Below are 18,010 nucleotides of genomic sequence, written 5' to 3'. Positions count from 1 at the left end.
GAAACAACAAAGGTTCAACTAACAGACCACATGAAGCTCATGAAGAAGGAAGAACAGGTGAGGATGCCTAGGTCTTTCTTAGAAGGAGTAAGAAAATACCAAGGGAGCAAATATGGAGACAAAGTGTGGGACAGAATCTGAAGGGGGGGTTGTCTGGAGACCTTTCTACCTGAGTATTCATTCCTTGTGCATTCACCAAAAATAGATGCTGATATGGATGACAGGAAGCGCACGCTGACAGCAGCCTGATATGGCTGTCTCCTTAGAGGTCCCCCAGAGTCTGACATACTTAGACGGAGATACTCACAGTTAACCATTGATCTGATCAAGAGTTCCCAATGGAGAAGTTAGAGAGAAGACTGAAGGATGTAAAAGAGTTTGTGGTCCCATGAGGAGAGCAACAATACCAACCAACCAGAGCGCTCCAGAGTCCAAACCACCAGCCTGGGAACACACAAGGAGGGACTCATAACTCCTGCTGTATATGTAAGGGAGGATGGCCTTGTTGGGCATAGGTGGGAGAGTTCTTTTGTCCCATGAAGGCTGAACACTGAGTGGGGGGGAATCTGAGGGTGGGGAGGCATTGTGGGGGTTAGGTGGGTGCACATTCTCATAGAAGCAGGAGGAGGGGTGATGTGATAAAAGGTTCCTGGGTTGGGGGGGAATGGGGTAAGGGGATAATATTTGAAATGTAAATACTACATCCAATAAAAAAAAGGAAAAGAAGAAAAGTTGCTAGAATGAACATCTTTAATAAAATATCAACCCTCTTGAAAATTATCTTGATACTAAATTTATTTTGAAAATTGTATATTGCAGATTACACAGCCTTGATGTATCTACAGATCAAGCAAGCTGAGCAGACCTGCTCAAACCTCTGATGTCCTGGAATTCCATCTGGATACAGTGAAGACACAGCATCAGAGGCTTATCAATTTACTCTTACCCTCACCCCTCTTCTAATATTTCAACACCCATAATCAGCGTGAAGAATTAAGGAAGAGTCAGTGCCACTATTCCCTGGGCTTGGGGACTAAGGTGGTTAATATTGGGCTGTCTTTTTAGGGAAAGGTAGTGGTTTTGTTGGAACAGGGAGGATTAGCTAGGATTTATTTCATAGTCATAACCTATTGGTAGAAATTTGTGTAATTATTATCAAGATGAAGTTATAATTTCTTAAATGGTACAAAATTTACTTTGATTTCAAATTTAAGGTTTTCATTGGTATGAGATTATTATTGATATCAAAGTGACATGAATATTGATACTCTCATGGGCATTGTGCCTGTACAACACATTTAGGAATACAAGGCTTAGACCCAGTCCTTCTTTAAACTTTTAAACTGATTTGAGATGTTTAGCCTGTGAGTTAAGGGACTATAGCAAATTCATGGCTCTAAGTTTATTGTTAGGGTGTTTTCTATATTTTATTTAGCTGAGAGGAGTTAAGAAACAATAGTTCAGATTGCCTTACTTGGATAGTTGGTTTTCAAAATGTCAGAAGTTCACAAAATTGACGTTACAAACATTTCTATATTAATGTTCATTTTGATTAGAGACCATCCTCTCAGATCTTTTCTCTCAAAGTAAATAGCAAGAATTGGCTATAAGACTATAGGTTTTCAACCCTATTAGAAATCCAGAATGACTGAGTTAACTGAAATTATGGGAAGCACGAAGCATAGGTTCTAAAACTTAGTCAATTTATAAAGATCGCTGAACACTTGGACAGTCCCTATACTATAGAACGTTGGAGCACCTGATCTTCAGCCTTCTGGCCCAGGATCATCTGACAGACCTTAGTGATGCAGAATTATTAAGGGCTGATAACTCTACTCTGTCTTGGCAGATATAGTTTAGTATTCTGCAAGTGTGTCCTTTTCTGGACAATAATTTGTCTGTATATGGAAAGAGGCAATTCTTGCCTGGTGGCTGTCTCACCACAATTGGAATAACTCCAAAGATGCTCAATTTCTTCTTAGAATCAAAGACAGGAAGCTGTCAGGAGCAGACATGTCTCTAATCAAAATGAACTTTAATATAGAAATGTTTGTCACTTCAGTTCTGTGGATTTCTGATGTTTTGAAAACCAACTATCCATGTAAAGTAATCTGGACTGTTGTCTGTTAACTCCTCTCAGCTAAATAAAATACAGAAAACACCCTAACAATAAACTCAGAGCCATGAATTTGCTATAGTCCCTTAACTCACAGGCTAACCATCTCAAATCAGTTTAAAAATTTAAAGAAGGACTGGGTCTAAGCCTTGTATTCCTAAATGTGTTATACAGGCACAATGCCTATGAGAGTAACAATATTCATCTCACTTTTATATCAATAAGTAGCTTTTACCAATGAAAACCTTAAATTTGAAATCAAAGTAAATTTTGCACCTTAAGAAATTATGACTTCATCTTAATAACAATTATACTTATTACTACCAGTAGGTTATGGCTATGAAATAAATCCTAGCTAATCCTCCCTGTTCCAACAAAACCACTATGGTTCCCTAGAAAGACAGCCCAATATTAACCACCTTAGTCCCCAAGCCCAGGGCATAGGGGCACCGACCCTTCATTAACTTCTTCAAGCTGATTATGAGCATTGAGATATTGGAAGAGGGGTGGGGGGAAGAGTAAATTGATAAGCCTCTGACACTGTGTCTTCACTGCATCCAGCTGGAATTCCAGGATATCAGAGGTTTGAGCAGGTCTGCTCAGCTTGCTTGATGAGAACATATACCAAGGCTATATATTCTGCAATATACAATTATCAAAACAAATTTTAGTATCAAGATAATTTTTTGTTTGAATTTTGAAATCTAGTGTTCTGGTGGCCTGACTCTGTCATGTCTAATCCATTTAATTCTGGGAGTTTCTGTGAGGGTGTGCTTCCACCATCCTCCCATTCCAGGCTCCCTGCTCTCGATTTCCCCAACACTAGGGAATCCAAACTTTCAGGCACCAAGGCCCTCCATTTCCACTGATGCCTAACCCCTTACCCTATTCCCCCTCCTTTAATTACTATGTGGGTGTGCCCCCACCATCCTCTCATTCCCACCTCCCTGCTCTTGCAATTCCCCAACAATAGGGAATCCAAACTTTCAGGTACCAAGACTCTTCACTTCCACTGATTCCTGGCAAGGCTACCCTCAACTACCTATACAGGTGAAGACATGAATCCCTCCCTTTGTTTTCTCGGGCTGGAGATTTTAGAATGGCTACTCCAGCTTGTTTCTTAGGACCATTTGCTTGAAAAATTGTTTTCCAGCGTTTTACTCTTAGAGTCTGTCTTTTTCACTGAGGTGGGTTTCCTGTATGCAGCAAAATGCTAGGTCCTGTTTATGTATCCAGTCAATTAGCCTATGTCTTTTAATTGGGGAATTGAGTCCATTGATATTAAGAGATATTAAGGAACAGTGATTGTTGCTTCCTGTTATTTTTGTTATTAGAGGTGGAATTTCCCACACTTTCTCTTCTGTTTGTTTCAGTGTGTCTGGTTTTATATGGAGGTCCTTGATCCACATGTGCTTGAGCTTTGTACAGGGAGATAAGAATGGATCGATTTGCATTCTTCTACATGTTCACTGCCAGTTGAACAAGTATAATTTGTTGAAATTGTTCTCTCTTTTTTTTACTGGATGGTTTTACCTTCTTTTCAAGGTGTGTGGGTTAATTTCTGGGTCTTCAATTCTATTCCATTGATCTACCTGCCTGTCATTGTACCAATACCATGCAGTTTTTATCACTATTGGTCTGTAGTATAGCTTGAAGTCATGGATGGTGATTCCCCAAGATGTTATTTTACTGTTGAAAATAGTTTTTGATATCCTGGGTTTTTTTGTTATTCCAAATGAATTTGAGAATTACTCTTTCTAACTCTATGAAGAATTGAGTTGGAATATGATGAGGATTGCATTGAATCTGTAGATTGCTTTTGGCAAGATTGCCATTCTTTACTATATTAATCCTGCTAATCCAGGAGCATGGGAGATCTTTCCATCTTCTGAGGTCTTCTATGATTTCTTTTTTCAGAGACTTGTAGTTTTTGTTGTACAGATCTGTCACTTGCTTGGTTAGAGTCACACCAAGGTATGCTATATTATTTGTGACTATTGTGAAGGAAGTTGTTTCTGTAATTTTTTTCTCAGCCTGTTTATCCTTTGATTATAGGAAGGCTACTAATTTGTGTGAGTTAATTTTATATCCAGCTACTTTGCTGAAGGTGTTTATCAGGTTTAGGAGTTCTCTGGTGGAAGTTTTGGGGTCACTTGCCCTGGGACAGTGAACGAGGATCCAGGAGACCTGGAAGAGGGCACTGGAGAACAGAAGAACACAAAGGCGGACAGTATGTCCAAAGTCTCATCAAACCGTAATTTTTATTTTTTCATACAGGGGTTATATACACATAAAGGCAGGATGTGGGGAACGGGATGACACAAGAGTGTAGGTGTTCTCAGGAGGAGTACAGATATCTTCCAGAACAGGGTATCACCTGGGTGAAGAAGCAGGGAAGAAGTCACTATGATTCACTTGTTTTTATCTAAGCTGGTACTATCCACCAAGGCTACCTATCCACAAGGTCTATGACTACTAGTTCTTATCCAGGCTGGTAAATTTCCACCAAGGCTGCCTGTTTACAAGATCTTATAGCCATCTGTTAAGTGTTTTTCCACAGAGACCAAGACTTTGTGTTAGGAGGCACGTATGTCTGACTCAGACCTACAGCTGATTTTAGACCTTCCGTGTATAAGCAAGGCTGGTCCCGACAGTCACTTATGCATACTATCTTATCTTCTGGAAATAATGATAGTTTGACTTCTTTATTTCTAATTTGTATCCCTTTGACTCCATTTTGTTGTCTAATTTCTCTGGTTAGAACTTCAAAGACTATACTGAGTATGTAGGGAGAGAGTGGGCAGCCTTGTCTAGTCCCTGGATTTTAGAAGGATTGCTTCAAATTTCTCTCCATTTAGTTTGATGTTGGCTACCGGTTTGTTACATATTTCTTTTACCATGTTTAGGTTTGGACCTTGAATTCCTGATCTTTCCAAGATTTTTTACTATGCAGGGTGTTGCATTTTGTCAAATGCATTCTCAGCATTTAATGAGATGATCATTTGGCTTTTTTTCTTCGAGTTTTCTAATATAGTGGATTACGTTGATAGATTTTTGGATATGGAAAATCCAAAAATCCTGCATTCCTGTGATGAAACCTAGTTGATTATAATGGATGATTGTTTTGATGTGTTCTTGGATTCAGTTTGCAAGAATTTTATTGAGTATTTTTGAATCGATATTCATAAAGGAGATTGTTCTGAAGTTCTCTTTCTTTGCTGGGTCTTTGTGTGTTTTAGGTATGAGTGCAATTGTGGCTTCATAGAACCAATTGGGTAGCGTTCTTTCTGATTCTGTTTTGTGTAGTAGTTTGAAGCGTGTTGGTGTTAGGTCATTTTTGAAGGACTCATAATATTGTTCACTAAAACCATCTGGTCCTGGGATTTCTTTGGTTGGGAGACTTTTAATGACTGCTGCTATTTCTTTAGGTGTTATGGGATTGTTTAGATGGTTTATCTGCTCCTGATTTAAGTTTGGTACCTGATATCTATCTAGCAAATTGTCCATTTCATCCATATTTTTGAGTTTTGTTGAATATAGGCTTTTGAAGTAGGAGCTAGTGATTTTTTTGAATTTCCTTGGTTTCTGTTGTTATGTCTCCCTTTTCATTTTGGGTTTTGTTAATTTTGATACTCTCTCCATGCCTTCTGTTTAGTCTGGCTAAGGGTTATCTATTTTGTTGATTTTCTCAAAAGAACCAGCTCCTGGTTTTGTTGATTCTTTGTATAGTTCTTTTGTTTCTACTTGGTTGATTTCAGCCCTGAGTTTGATTATTTCCTGCACTCTAATCTTCTTGTGTGTATTTGCTTCTTTTGTTCTAGAGCTTTCAGGTGTGCTGTCAGGCTGCTAGTATATGCTCTTTCCAGTTTCTTTTTGTAGGCACTTAGAACTATGAGTTTTCCTCTTAGCACTGTTTTCACTGTGTTTCATAAGTTTGGGTATGTTGTGCCTTCATTTTCATAAAATTCTAAAAAGTCTTTAGTTTCTTTCTTTATTTCTTCCTTGTCCAAGTTATCACTTAGTAGAGTATTGTTCAGATTGTATGTGTATGTGGGTTTTTTGTTGTTTTTTATTGTTATTGAAGACCAGCTTTATTCTGTGGTGATCTGATATGATGCATGGGATTATATCAGTCTTCTAGTATCTGTTGAGGCCTGTTTTGTGACTGATTATATGGTCAATTGTGGAGAAGGTGTCATGAAGTGCTGAGAACAAGAAATGTCTTTCTTTCTGTCTTTCTTTCTCTTTCTTTCTTTCCTTCTTTCCTTCTCTCCTTCTCTCTCTCTCTCTCTCTCTCTCTCTCTCTCTCTCTCTCTCTCTCTCTCTTTCTTGGGAATGATCATCAAATGACTTTATTGTAAAACATCCACCAGTTATTAGCAGGTTTTTTTCTTTTTCTTTTGTTTTTTGAAATTGAAATTCTCTTAATGGTGGGCTCCACTAAAATACTTTCTTACTTCAAGAGGGAAAAATATTGGCACTGTCACAATCAAAATAAAAAATCAAACTGTAACCATCCAATGTCAGGTACTCACAATCCTCTGGGCTCCTCCAAGGGCTTGGATCACTTCTCCAGCTCTGCCCTTTGTAGCACACAGCTTGTCTTCTAGGCTCCAGCTGCCTGTACTGAGGTGCTGTTGCTGTTCTTGATGGTCAACTCATGGTACTGACATCTCCAAAACACTGCTGTTTTCTGCTGCAACTGGACTGTACATTCACAAATAGCTTTTCATAAGTTCTTTTCATTGTGCTAAGCCTTGCTTCTCTGCATGACCCCTTCAATCCTGGGACTTCAACTGCCACTTTGGCTACAGCTTCACCAATGGCCTCTCCTGGCCTCTTACAGGGCCGAGCATCAGCTGTTCCCCTTTCATGTTTCAAAACCAGTACCACTTGTATGACTCTTACACATTACCAAGTCATGCTGCCAACATGAGGTACAGCTGTGGCTGCCTCTGGAACAGTTCCTCTGTGCTCTCAGGAAACACTTCCCAGATTTCACCTTAGTGATGCTGGTCTCTTCTTTTTTTGGATAATTTATTTGCATTTCAGATGCCATCCCCTTTACCCATTTCTCCTCCCTAGAAATCCCCTATCCCATGACCCCATTTCCTTTTCGCTTTTATACATTTTTTTAAAAATGTTAATCAAAGGCTTTATAAGTTTGGTAATGCTCAATCAGAAGTGAAACCCAATACACAACCTAGATATATCAACTATCTTTGACTGGTGGAGACACGTGAACATCTGCCTCCATGCCCCCTCTCTTTCTCTCTCTTTCTCTCTCTCATCACCTAGCTTCTCCTCTTCTTCATCTTCCCTTCTTCTTACTCCTTCTCTTCCTCTCAGTACTCCTTCCCCCTTAGCTCCTCCTACATATCACCCTTCCTGTTAAAATAAAACTTTTCTCTCAAAATACAATTAGAGCATAATTATGCCTATTTGTACCTGTGAGGTACAAGATAGTCCTAATACCCAGTCCATCATTTTGTTGACTAACCAGAACTTCTTTCATCTCTCCAAAACTAAAACACTTAGTTCTGAATCTGGCTTTTTTTCTTGGCTTTAGAATGAATGTCATCTGAAAACCATCCACTCAGATCTTTTCTCTCAAAGTAAATAACCAGGATTGACTATGAGACTATAGGTTTTCAACCCATCAGAAATCCAGAATGACTGAGTTAACTGAAATTATGGGGAGCACAAAGCATAGCTTCTAAAACTTAGCCAATTTATAGAGACCGCTGAGCACCTGGACAGTCCCTATACTACAGAATGTTGGAGCATCAAATCTTCAACCTTCTGGCCCAGAATCATCTGACAGACCTTAGTGATACAGAATTATTAAGGGCTGATTACCCTGTCTAGGCAGATATAATCAGTCGACTATTCTGCAAGTGTGTCCTTTTCTGGACAGTAATTTGTCTGTAAATGTCTCCTCACTTTCATTAAATTCCAAAAAGTCTTTAATTTCTTTCTTTATTCCTTCCCTGATCAAGTCATCATTGAGTAGAGCATTGTTCAGTTTCCATGTGTAGGTGGGCTTTCCATTGTTTTTGTCCACATTAAAGACGAGTCTTAATCTATGGTGGTCTGTTAGGGTACAAGGGATTATTTCAATCTTTTTGTATCTGTTGAGGCCTGTTTTGTGACCAATTATATGGTCTATTTTGTAGAAGGTACCTTGAGGTGTTGAAAAAAGGTATATTCTTTTGTTTTAGGATGAAATGTTCTATAGATATCAGTTAAGTCCAATTGGTTCATAACTTCTGTTAGTTTCATTGTGTCTCAGTTTAGCTTTTGTTTCCATGATCTGTCCATTGCTGAGAGTTGGGTGTTGAAATCTCCTACTATTATTGTGTGAGGTGCAATGTATGCTTTAAGCTTTAGTAAAGTTTCTTTTATGTATGTGGGTGCCCTTGCATTTGGGGCATAGATGTTGAGAATTGTGAGTTTCTCTTGGTACATTTTTCCTTTGATGAATATGAAGTGTCCTTCTTTATCTTTTTTGATTACTTTTGGTTGAAAATTGATTTTATTTGATATTAGAATCGCTATTCCAGCTTGTTTCTTGGGACCATTTGTTTGTAAGATTGTTTTCCATCCTTTTACTTTGAGGTAGTGTTTGTTTTCACTGAGGTGTGTTTCTTGTATGCAGCAAAATTCTAGGTCGTGTTTATGTGTCCAGTCTGATAGTCTACATCTTTTTATTAGAGAATTGAGTCCATTGATATTAAGAGATATTAAGGAAAAATGAATGTTGTTTCCTGTTATTTTTGTTATTATTGGTGGTGTTATGTTTGTATAGCTACCTTCTTTTAGGGTTGTTGGAAGATTACTTTCTTGCTTTTTCTAGGTTGTAGTTTCCCTCCTTGTGTTGGAGTTTTCCACCAATTATCCTTTGAAGGGCTGGATTTGTGGTAAGATATTGTGTAAATTTGATTTTGTGATGGAATATTTTGGTTTCTCCGTCAATATTGATTGAGAGTTTTGCTGAGTATAGTTGTCTAGGCTGGCATTTGTGTTCTCTTAGGGTCTGTATGATATCAGTCCAGGATCTTCTGGCTTTTATGGTCTCTAGTTAGAAGTGTGGTGTAATTCTTATAGGTCTGCCTTTATATGTTACTTTACCTTTTCCTTTACTGCTTTTAATATTTTTTTTTGTTTTGTACATTTGATGTTTTGATTATTATGTGGCAGAAGGTATTTCTTTTCTGGTCTAGTCTATTTGGAGTTCTGTAGGCTTCTTGTATATTCATGGACATCTCTTTCTTTAGGTTAGGGAAGTTTTCCTCTATAATTTTGTTGAGGATATTTACTGGTCCTTTAACTTGGGAGTCTTCCCCCTCATCTATACCTATTATCCTTAGGTTTGGTCTTCTCATTGTGTCCTGGATTTCCTGGATGTTTTGTGTTAGGAGCTTTTTGCATTTTGCATTTTCTTTGACAGTTGTGTCAATTTTTTCCATGGTATCTTCTCTTTCCTAGGTTTTCTATCTCCAGAGTAGTCTCCCTTGGAAATTTCTTTATTGTTTCTACTTTCATTTTTAGATCCTGGATGGTTTTGTTTAATTCATTCACCTGCTTGGCTGTGTTTTCTTGCAATTCTTTAACGAATTTTTGTGTTTCCTCTTTAAGGGCTTCTACCTGTTTACCTGTGTTTTGGTGTACTTCAAGGAATTTATTTATGTCCTTCTTAAAGTCCTCTATCATCATCATGAGAAGTGATTTTAATTCTGAATCCTGCTTTTCCAGTGTGATGTGGTGTCCAGGACTTGCTATAGTGGGAGAGCTGGGTCCTGATGTTGTCAAGTAACTTTGGTTTCTGTTTCTTACATTCTTGTGCTTGCCTTTTGCCATCTGGTTAACTCTAGTGCTGCCTGCACTCACTCTCTCTGACTGGAACCAGTCTTTCCAGTTATTTTGCTTGTGGCAGAACTCCTTAGGGTCCAAATGTCTCTGTGATCTTGTTATCCTGAGTTCTTGTTGCTCTGAGTGCAGTGGCTCCTCTAGGATGTCTCAGGATACGGTGTCTCCATGGGAGCAAACCAGCTAGGTGTCTGCCCCAGCCACAAGTTCCAGGTGAGGGGCAGAAAGGGTATGGTATTCTGCAGGGGTAAGGGTTGGGTGCCTGGTGGGTCCTGAGCACCCCCTGCTCCCCATAGTATCTCTGGGGCTTAGGGTAGTGGGTGAGTATTCTTATTTGCTGCTCTGATTTCAGTAACTCCTCTAGGATATCTCTGGATATGGTGTCTTCATGGGAGCAGACCAGCTACGTGTCTTTCCCAGACTCAAATCCTCAATCTGGTTTTATTTAAAAGATTTAATGGTTACTGTTAGCCAGATAACAATCTCTAGGCCAAAGTTGATAGTTCTGTGTAAAGGAGGATGAGGGAAAGATTTTTAATACTGAAAAACCATAAGACAACCTTGAATATCTGCACAAGCAAGTCAGGAGATTTTATGCTCTGCCAAGCTAAGGCAACTTCAAAATATCCCTTGATTGTATGGAGGTTAGAGAAGCCAAAAAGCATTAGTTGTATATTAACAAGTATATGGTCATCACTGTGCAGTTCTGGGTAAGGGTTTCTAAGTCAGAGTTACAGAAACTTATCTTCCAGGGACTGGAGTAAGAGAAAATCAGCTAGTGGTTACTAAGATGGATACCTATCATAAAATGGAGTTTCTTTAGTTATCATAATAATTTCATGGAGAACATACCATTTGTGGTGGTTTGGATGAGAACATCCCATCATATATTTGTGCGTCTTGTTCTGCATTTGGTTAGCTGTTAGGAAGGACTAGGAGGTATTGGAGGAAGTGTGGCCTTGTTGGAAGACATGTGTGAGTGACACACTTAGGATGGGCTTTGAAGTTTCACTGCCAGGCCCCGTGTGTGTCTCTTGGCCTGCAATCTATGGATCAGGATGTAAGTCTTTAGCAACTGTTCCAGCAACATTCCTGCCTATCTGCCACTATGCTCTCTGGCCATGATGGCCACAGAGTAACCCTCTGAAACTCTAAGCAAGGTCTTATTTAAATGTTTTCTTCTATACAATGTCTTAGACATGATGTTTCATCACAGCAACAGCAACAGTAACCCTAACTAAAACCATATTATTAATATAAATCTTTCTTATATACCTAGTGATAATGAATAGAGTTAATCAGCTAGCCTGGCTGGTGTGAGGTCTGGGGAGCAGAGAGGCCACACAATGGCAGCAAACAATGATCTCTAAGAAGCCAATCTTGGCAAGTCACGTTCATACTGTAGGCTTGTGTTTTTGTTAACACTTTGATGCTGTTTTAGAGCTGAATGGACTCATCTGTGTGCCACTTACATGCTAACGTCCTTTTTTGTACCCAGAAGTCTAAGGATCGGTATGGTGTCAGTAGCATTCTCTGGCCAGCATGTCTTCCTAGTTGTAGGAGTGTGGGGGTCATTAATGAAACCATAATTCAAGTACTGGAAGAGACTCTTGATTGTACAGCTTTTGTATTGTGTGTGACATTAGGCCAACTCCCTAATTTCCACAAGCCTCAATTTCCTGCCAGGGAATTTGCCTTGGTTGCAAAGCTTAAAGGGGCACCTCCAAATTCATAATTCAGATGAAGTATATTTAATATAACATTAAAAGATCAATGCCAATAACAGCGTTTTATTTTGTGAATAAGAAAATGTTGGTAATTTTATGATGTGTAATATAGTATTTGAAAGGTTAGGCCAATTGTCTGTATGTTCTTGTCATGTTCCTGCTACTAGATGTAGGTAGTGTATAGGCTGAGAGAAGCATCAGAAACTCACAATAAAAAGTTCATGACCACTGCATGCTGCAACATGCAGAGTGGCTTTTGTCAGCTGGTGGACTGCAGATAGGGCTGAGTAGGGGTTGTAGTGGTGGAGTCAAACAATGGGGAGAGCTCTTAGAATCATGCTTGATGACCTAAGCAAATAACCTTCCATTTGTCCCTTGTTGTTGAGTGTTTTCCTCTCTCTCTCTCTCTCTCTCTCTCTCTCTCTCTCTCTTGCTTTCTCTCTGTTTTTCCTCATAAGGACAACATTTAATTTGTTGACTAGCATACAAGTTCAGGTAGCCAGTCCATTATTATCAAAGTGGGAACATGGCAGCATTTATGTAGGCATGATGCAGGAAAGCTGAAAGTTTTACATTTTCATCTGAAGGCTGCTCCTGGAAAATTGACTTCCAGGCAGTTAGGATGATGGCTTGTGCCCATAGTGACTCACCTACTCCAATAAGGCCACACCTCCTGATAGTGACACTCCCTGAACCAATCATATTTCATTCCACTCCCTGGCCCACATAGGCCTGTTGAAACACATGAATCTATGGAGGCCATATCTACCCACATAATAATTAAAAAGGATATTTAGTCCAACTTCCAAAGTCCCCATAGTCTATAGCCGTGTCACCAATGTTAAAAGTTCAAAGTTCAAAGTCTTTTCTGAGATCCATTCAATCACTTAACAGAAATCCCCAAAGCAAGGCAGGAAACCAGCTGGGCAAACTCCAAACTCTGCATCTCCATGTCTGATGTCAAAGTGGTCTTCAGATCTCCAACTCCCTTTTCATCTTTGTTGACTGCAACAAACTTCTTTTCCTTGGATGTTTCCCCTCCCTGTTAGCAGCTTTCCTCAGCAGATATCCAATGGCTCTGGCATCTCAAAAATCTTTGGGTCTCCAAGGCAACTTCAATGTTACAGTTTCTTTTTTTTAAATGTCTGAGATCCACACATGATCTTATGGGATCCTCCACAAGGCCTGTATCATTTCTCCAGCTTGGCACTCTAAGCTCACAATGATCAACTCCACAGATGCTTCTGTTCTTGGTGACAATCCCATGGTACTGGCATCTCTAATACATGGGGATCTTCTGCTGCAACTAGATTTCACAATAGTTGCAATAGCCTCTCGTAGGCTCTCTTCATGGTGCCAAGTCTAAAATACTTTCCAAGACCCCTTCAGTCATGGGTCATAAATTATAACTGAGATTATATCTTCACCAATGGCCTTGCATGGTCTTTCACAGTGCCATGCCTCAGCTGCTCTTCATGACCCCTTCAGGCTTTCAAAATCAGGACCAGCTGAGTGACTCTTATACATTACCAAGTACAGCTGCAGCACATGGTACAACCTTGTCTATCTCTAGAACACAGCTTCTTTGGGCTCTCAGAAAACACTTCTCAGACTTCATCTAAGTGATGTTGGTCTCTTCTTAATGCCTTTTAATTTCTTAGCTACAGCTAACCAGCATCAATCGTCCCAGTATTCTCTTCCATTTTTTACTCTAAAGCCAGAGCCACATGGCTGAAGCCACGGAGTTCTGCTGCTTGCAGAAACTGAAACAAGGCCTTTTTTTCTATTACATCATCATTAGCTGTTTTCCTATTTTTTCATTGTTTCAACTTAGCTGTCCTGGATCTTGCTTTTGAGACAGACCTTGAACTCAGAGATCTGCATGCCTGTCTTCTGGGATTAATGGTGGACATCATCTTCCTTGAACTTAAACTTTGCGTCACCTAGAACTTGCTCTGTCCCAGGCTGGCCTTCAACTCTGAGATCTGTTTGGCTTTATTTCCTGGATCAAAGGTGTGTATCACTACACCTGGATCAAAATTTAGCTGGGTAGGATCTTGCCCCAAAGTCCCATTTCCTTAATCTGCTATCTCCTAGAACACAGGAGTCACCTCCATTCAACTTCCTGGTGTCCCTTTAATACTTGAACCATATTATATTTTCCCTTCTATGGTTACTATGCTTGTTCAAAATGCTCTTCATGAAACTTAACAAGAGAACAAAGTCTCTGCTGGCTTTTTGAGATTTGCTTTGTCAATGCAATTAATATAAATCTCTTTACTTTGACTTATATATACTCTTCAGATAAAGGCAAAAGGCACCAACATTCTTCACAAAATACCATAAAAACAGTCTGTATGCCACATACTGAAATTCGTCTTGGACCCACTTGGCCTTGGTCTACACAGTTCAAATTATTCTAAGCAGCAAAATCTTCTATATTTCTACTAGGGTAGCCAATTATGTCCCATTAAATCATCCCACAGACTACCAAATCCAATGTGTCCAAATCCACGTTCTTTCAAACAAAAGCACAGTTAGGCTTATTACAGCCGTACCCTAGTCTCTGGTACCAACTTCTGTCTTAGGCTTTAACAGACATCATGACCAAGGCAAGTCTTATAAAGGACAATATTTATTGGGACTGGCTTATAGGTTCAGAGGTTCAGTCCATTATCATCCATTACCAGGGTGAGATTTCAGAAAGCTTAAGGGTATTGGTCAGGGTCAACTGAAAATCTCTAAAGTCAGATTTAATTTAAGTTTTGCAGGGAACGGGGATTTGTATTCTGGAGAGCAAAAGTTTACTTGACATTTTCCTTAATAGAAAAGAGAGGACTTGGAGACCACTGGCCAGTGGTTGATTAGAGGAGGTAACCCCCAGGGTGAACCTGGAGATAGTGGGCAGGATGACTTGGAGAGAGCACAGAGAGGATCCTACATGTTCTTCTTTCAGAGAGGATTGATCACCGCAGATGCAGTACTGGAGGAGGCTTCAAGGGTAGATTCCATGGAACAGTGTCTGTTTACAGAGATTTAACTCTTCCAGGATAGCAAAACATAATTACATATATGGGACCTCAGATCAATTTCCAGCCTCGTGGCTGGATAGTTCTAGTTGGATGATAGTATTATAATCAGTACTTCTCTTAGAAGCCATTGTCTCTGTTTTCCAGCTGATAAGCACATCAAGCCATAGTACAGGAAAAAAAGCATCTCTCTTAGAGATGTAGAACCAAAGATTACTCAGTGCTTCAGAGAAGTCCAAGTTCATGAGGGCTCATTGTCTGTCTGCAAAGAGAAGGTATCCATTTAGTCTTCTCTTCTCCAAATTCCATGTCAGGAAAGTTCTGTGATGACACCCTGTCTCAAACAAGGTGGGATTTGAAGAGCAACACCAAGTGTTGTCCTTTGTTCTACACGTGCACTCTATGTTACTTTCTGTGGAAAAAAAACTTGTGGGGGGAGGGAGCCTGGTGGCAGGTCCCATGGTGGTCTGGCAGCAGGGTCCCGGGCAGGCTTCCCACACTGCAGGTGGAGAGTCCCACAGCCGCAGGCAGGCGTGTCAGCAGCTTAAGGTTCCAAAGGCTGGGAATCTGGCAGCAGGCACAGGAAGGCCCAGGCGACTCTTGGAGTCCAGTTTTCCAAAGCTTTTATTGTTCATGGCATGGTGAATGGGTGTAGATGGTGTGTGCTCCCCCCAAAAGCAAGGCTCACCTGGCTTTTTATAGGGAGGGAGAAGAGGGGAGGGAATAACTTAATTAGCTACACCCCCAGCCTTTAGATGACTCATTAATATTTTAATCTCTGGAGGTGGAGACCTCTACCTGTGCTATATGATTGATGGTGTAGGTTAAATGGCCAAGGCTTGACAACTTTCACTCTTATATTTTATACACAAAGGATGAAGAAGAAAAGAAAGAAAGAAAGAAAGAAAGAAAGAAAGAAAGAAAGGAAAAATGGCAAGAAGACGTTGAAAACAATATAGAAGCTGACAAAATAAAAATATTGGATAGAGACAAAATAATTAGCAATAAATCGGATACTAAAACTTAATTTGGGGATGGAGACAGAGATAGAAAGACTGTACCCAAAGCAGAAAAATAACTGTAGCACAGCCTATATTTCTAAGTAACTATAGCTGGCTGTTTGTGAGGGCCAGCAAATGAAAGCAATTGGAGAATAAAAACACTGTGATGAGAATGTAAACCTGAATCTGAAAGATTTACTGACAAGCTTAGCTACTCAATGAACTATTTAACTTAGATGATGGAGAACTATGCTCCATCAAGTCTTCCACTGTTCTAGGGAAAAGGGGTTACTAAATCTATAGGAGTACCTTAATAAATGGTAGATCAGAGGTGAATGAGTACATTAGCAGTTCAGAGCTCTTCTTGATCTTGCAGAGCACCCCAGTTTGGTTTCCAGCACCCACAACAACTAGCTCGAAATCTTCTGTATCTTTCGTTCTCTGGGATCTGATGCTGTCTTCTGACTGCTATGAACACTCACACTTTTACCCTTCTCCTCAGGTACACAATTTAAAATGAAAATAAATGATTCAAGGGTAAGAAATAGTATCCCAAGCTGGCATGGTAGCACACTCTGTTCCAGGAAGCATGGTCACAGAAGACTGATGACCTGAGTTTTAATCTCAGACTGAACCTGCTGGAAAGAAAGAACTTATGTAGGTTGTCCTTTGACACTCACATACACACAGACATACACAGACACTGAAACACACACACACACACACACACACACACACACACACACACACCAAAAATGTCTTTGGTTAACACTATTTTTCAGTGACATAATTTGTATTTATTCTCCTTTTCTATTTTTAGAATAAAAAATTAAAGACAATAAATCCTCAGTGACTGGAAAGTTAAAGGAGGATGCTGAGGGGGAGAAAATAGGCAGAAATGTGGTCAGGGAGTTAGGGGAGAAGGGAAAGTCATCCAAAGATAAATGTGTGTTAATAAAAATTTAGATGATAAATAATAATTAAAACAATTATATATTTTGTTGGGAAATAAGTTACAAAGCATGAAGGATGAGACACACATACATATCTATTCATAGAATTTGTTTCATTATTTGAGATATTTTCCAAAACAAGCCTAGAGCTCTGTGTTGAGATGCCATAGAGTAAGAGAGAACTGAGAGACTGAGCCTCAGTGAGCTGCAACCCCAGGAGGTTTTTGTTCAGGCCTGGAGCACTGTGGGAGGAAGCTTCCAACCTTGCTGACAGTAATAGTCTGCATCATCATCAGCCTCCATAGGATTGATACTGAGGGTGAAGTCTGTCCCAGACCCACTGCCACTGAATCTGGGAGGATGCTAGGTTGGATGCTAAATAAATGAGGAGTTTGGGTTGCTGTCCTGGTTTCTGTTGGTACCAGTGCATACCATTAGAGACACTTTTGCTGGCCCTGCAGGGGATGGTGGCTGTCTGCCCTAGAGACACAGCCGAAGAAGCTGGAGACTGGGTCAGCACAATGTCTCCATTGGAGCCTGGAAGGACAAACACACAGACTATTGTTACATATGTATAAAAACCTTTCCAGCAGAGGACCTTTTACTTTAAAAATTTCAAGAGTACTGTGGACATCACTGTGAGAAACCAGGGAATCAAAGGGAATGGGGAAACTTAAAACCAATTACAAATGCCCCAATTATAGTGATCAAGAGCCCAGAGGCATGAAAAGTCATGATGGCCACAGGGGTTGCTCCCAACGATTCTCTGCATCCTCACCTGGAACCCAGAGCAGCAGCACCCATAGGAACAGTGTGTCTGACTCCATCTCTGAGAGCTGGAAGAGAGGATGCTTCTTAGGCTCCTGACAGCTGCTCTTAAAGGAGCCTGGGCTGTGATATAATGACTCCATATGCAAACCTGCTCAGCAGAGTATGTACTGTTGTTAAAGGGGCACCTGTTCCTGTTTCACCCACAGGGAGTTGGTGTCAGAAGAAAATTTACTTGAGCATCACCTGTGTCTTAAAGGACCCTTCTAAATATTATTTTTGGAGTCAGAATGTCTCTATTCTTGGTTGACCTGAAGCTCATTTTGTAGACCAGATCCTCCTGTCTCTGCATCCTGAGTGCTAGGATTAAAGGTGCTCACCACCACCACCCTGCTTTTCCTTGCAGTCTACTCTATTAAGTATTTGCCCTCTAGTCTTTTGAGGTGTGAGGTCGGGGAGTGCATTGTGGATGCACTATGTAAAGAATTTTAGTTATTTCAAGAACAACTTGATCCCTCAAAATTGTATACTCCCAATGAAAGCAGTA

At 40.0% G+C, this 18,010-nt stretch overlaps 1 pseudogene and 1 gene segment (V, D, J or C); both read right to left on the bottom strand.

Moving 5' to 3' along the window:
- Positions 1-18,010, bottom strand: part of LOC117715468 (immunoglobulin kappa constant-like) — a 473,681-nt gene that overhangs the window by 253,428 nt on the left and 202,243 nt on the right.
- The window catches only part of LOC117714840 (uncharacterized), a 52,104-nt pseudogene that overhangs the window by 17,669 nt on the left and 16,425 nt on the right, over positions 1-18,010 (bottom strand).

This window comes from Arvicanthis niloticus, chromosome 9 (genome assembly GCF_011762505.2).
Source record: "Arvicanthis niloticus isolate mArvNil1 chromosome 9, mArvNil1.pat.X, whole genome shotgun sequence".
Classification (NCBI taxonomy): domain Eukaryota; kingdom Metazoa; phylum Chordata; class Mammalia; order Rodentia; family Muridae; genus Arvicanthis; species Arvicanthis niloticus.
The sequence above is the reverse complement of the archived record's forward strand: the minus strand, read 5'-3'. Positions and strand labels throughout refer to the sequence as shown.